The sequence below is a fragment of the Neofelis nebulosa genome, chromosome 10 (assembly GCF_028018385.1).
Source record: "Neofelis nebulosa isolate mNeoNeb1 chromosome 10, mNeoNeb1.pri, whole genome shotgun sequence".
NCBI classification, from domain to species: Eukaryota; Metazoa; Chordata; class Mammalia; order Carnivora; family Felidae; genus Neofelis; species Neofelis nebulosa.
The window spans coordinates 60,336,716-60,340,688 of NC_080791.1; positions in this window are offsets into that span (position 1 = coordinate 60,336,716).

Here is a 3,973-nt window from a genome sequence, read left to right on the forward strand (position 1 = left end):
GGTTATGCATATAGGGTTTTGTTCCAATGTTGATTGACTGATGTATAAGATTGAGTTTTTAGTGAGAGTCTTCCCACATTTTTATATTTATGGGTTTTCTGGCTTCCACAAGAAGACCTTCCCCCCACTTTCTCCTGTACAAAATGAATTTGCTTATGTTTAATGAGACTTGGGCTCATACAGAAGACTTCTGACACTGAAGATATCCCCAAGGCTTCTCTGATGTGCAAGATCATTCTAGTATCTGAAGGTTTTCCCACATTGTTTACTTTCATGGGACTCAGCTCCAGGAAGGCTTCTCTGTTGTGTAGTATAATGGGACTTGGATTTATACTGAATATTTTTTCCAGTTGAAGATACTCAGAGGGTTTCCTCAAGTTTGGACATGCTGGTGTTTGGTCAGGGCTGCTGTTGTACCAGGGTTTGTTTGATTAGGGAGAGACACTTTTGGACCAATGACTTTTCCACTGTTTTACATTAAGCAGCTGCTTCATACATTACAGTTGAAGTTGAAAAGTGTGCATACAGCAAAGGAAACAACCAACAAAACTAAAAGGCAACCAACGGAATGGGAAAAGATATTTGCAAATGACATATCGGACAAAGGGCTAGTATCCAAAATCTATAAAGACCTCACCAAACTCCACACCCGAAAAACAAATAACCCAGTGAAGAAATGGGCAGAAAACATGAATAGACACTTCTCTAAAGAAGACATCCGGATGGCCAACAGGCACATGAAAAGATGCTCAACGTCGCTCCTCATCAGGGAAATACAAATCAAAACCACACTCAGATATCACCTCATGCCAGTCAGAGTGGCCAAAATGAACAAATCAGGAGACTATAGATGCTGGCGAGGATGTGGAGAAACAGGAACCCTCTTGTACTGTTGGTGGGAATGCAAACTGGAGCAGCCACTTTGAAAACAGTGTGGAGGTTCCTCAAAAAATTAAAAATAGATCTACCCTATGACCCAGCAATAGTACTGCTAGGAATTTACCCAAGGGATACAGGAGTGCTGATGCATAGGGGCACTTGTACCCCAATGTTTGCAGCAGCACTTTCAACAATAGCCAAATTATAGAAAGAGCCTAAATGTCCATCAACTGATGAATGGATAAAGAAATTGTGGTTTATATACACAATGGAGTACTACATGGCAATGAGAAAGAATGAAATATGGCCCTTTGTAGCAACGTGGATGGAACTGGAGAGTGTGATGCGAAGTGAAATAAGCCATACAGATAAAGACAGATACCATGTGGTTTCACTCTTATGTGGATCCTGAGAAACTTAACAGAAACCCATGGGGGAGGGGAAGGAAAAAAAAAAGAGGTTAGAGTGGAAGAGAGCCAAAGCATAAGAGACTCTTAAAAACTGAGAACAAACTGAGGGTTGATGGGGGGTGGGAGGGAGGGGAGGGTGGGTGATGGGCATTGAGGAGGGCACCTTTTGGGATGAGCACTGGGTGTTGTATGGAAACCAATTTGACTATAAATTTCATATATTGAAAAAAACAAATAAAAAAATAAAAAAATAAACATTAAATTAAAAAAAAAAAAAGAGAAGTGTGCATAGGCTGAATGGAGAATTTGTTAGTCCCAGAGTACTGACAGGACTGAACTTCAGGGCAAATTCTACCAGGTGTCTTAGGTCCCTTTATCGGAGTGATACTCTCTTTGGCTTGAGGTGATGTAAGCTCTGCTTCCTCCTGCACTTGGCTAAATGATTCAGAGGCTCCTCAACTTGTCCATTGCAGAGGCCCTCAGGAATGTTCCCATTTAGTCCTCTGGACATTGACCCCTGTATTGGAATTCTGCAAAACTGCTTTGATAATGGACTTCTTGTTTAAGACCAGGAGTCAACATCCCTCTCTGCTTAGGATTCAGTTTGGGGTGGGATATGGTCATCACTTCAGTGCTGATCCCAGAAGAATGTTCTCTACCCAGAAGATTTTGTTTGCAAATCTCTATCCTTATGAGTCGTAGAACTGCATTCTCAGAAGCAGGTGTGATTTTAGAGATTTAACCAGTCATCATTCTGATGGAGTCAGTTTTTACTGATCTCTCACTTCTTCAATATTCTAAGGGACCAAGTATCAGAACATTAACTTAAATATACCCTTATTTTCATAGTAACTTCTGATACAAAAAAAGTCTTTGGAAAATCTTCATCACATAAATCACTGATGACACTTTCCTTTGGCATGTATTTCCTTATGTTTAGTAGGATTAGAGATCCCATGGAAAGCTTTCTTGTATGTTTTCTATACAGTTTGGATTCTCTGGTGATGAATAGGGTTTAACCTTGACTGTATGCTTTCCTGCATTCTCCACATTCAGAAGGCTTTTCTCCAGAGTGAATGCTCTGGTTATTAATAAGGGCTAAGTTTACATAGAATGCATTCCCACACTCCTAACATTCATAAGGTTTTTCACCAGAGTGGATTTTCTGATGTTTGAGGTCTGAGCTCACACTAAATGCTTTCCCATGACATTCATAGGGTTTCTCTCCATTGTGGATTCTCTGATGTATAATCAGGTGTGCCCTCACACTGAAGCCTTTCCTACAGTAGTTATAAGTACAGGGCTTCTCACCAGTGTGGAATCTTTCATGCACAGTGAGGGTGGAACGCACACTGAAGGCTTTTTGGTAGTGATTACATTCATAGGGTTACTCTCCAGTGTGGATTCTCCAATGTTCAACAAGGCCTGGGCTCCAGTAAAACTTCTTTCCACATCACTACATGCATAACTGTCTTTCTCCCATGGGCCTGCCCTCATGCTTTTCTACCTGGTTCATATGCTGGTAAAATTTTTCATACTCCTATATGATATACAGATATAATATATCCCTATTACATATGCTGACAATCTAAGGGTCCATCCTTGCAAAAATCTTACCTTCAGAATCAACACCTTCTTCGTACTTTGAGCCTTGACTCTGGATATCCGGGGCTAGAAGGATGGAGGCCAGGAGGGTCCAGGGAGAGGTCAACTTCTGTGGAGGTCACGTGTGGGGCACCTCGAGGGCCGCTCTAAGGCCCTGGAGGCTTCCCTTTCTGTGGTTTCTGAGCTGGCCACAACTCTCCTGTAGGGTAAAGGGCCCCTATGTAATTGATATTTCAACGGTGCATTCCTGGGTAGGAGTGGGGGAGACAGTGACTCTCCCTTTGCTCCAGAGGGAGGGCGTTTCTTGCTAGATTACTTCTTGACTGTGTACAAGATCTGGGATCTGGCACTCCTCAGGCTCAGTGGTCAGGAGCTGGCCTCAGCCATTGTCAACTGAACTGCTGGAGCCGGCTTGGGGCGGAGAGTTTTTCTGGTAACAGAATTCCTGAAACCAGCAAAAACAGCTCCTCTGAAATGCTGCCGTGCAGTTTTCCAACTGGAGTCTGAGATTCAGTAAGAGTCCTCTTGCAGGCCTCTTCTTCCATTACACTTCAGGGGTGCATGTTGTTGTAACTCAGTAAGACTCTGGAGGCCAGTGGCAAACAATAGGCTTACAACCGGAAGACAGAACAGCCTGGATATGTGAGAAAAACCCTCAGCCGGACACATCTGAGCACTGTCCCGCTTCGGCCAAGCAGCACCCACCATGCCCGCCCCAGAGAAATTCTTAACAAGAGTTCATAATGTGACCGGTATGAGGATATGTGTCCCAGAATTTTTCGTGACATCTGGGAACTGGGTGTGTCCAGCATTGGGAGAGTAGGTAATTAAGGGAATATACGAGGTAAAAATAATAAACTAGATGTAAGTATTAGCAGGTGAGAGATTAAAAAAATTTTTTTTTAAATCTTTATTATTTATTTTTGAGAGAGAGAAAGAGAGATAGAGTATGAGCAGGGGAGGAGCAGAGAGAAAGGGAGACACAGAATCGGAAGCAGGCCAGGCTGGTAGCACAGAGCCAGATGCGGAGCTTGAACCCATGAACCATGAGATCGTGACCCGCGCTGAAGTCGGGCGCT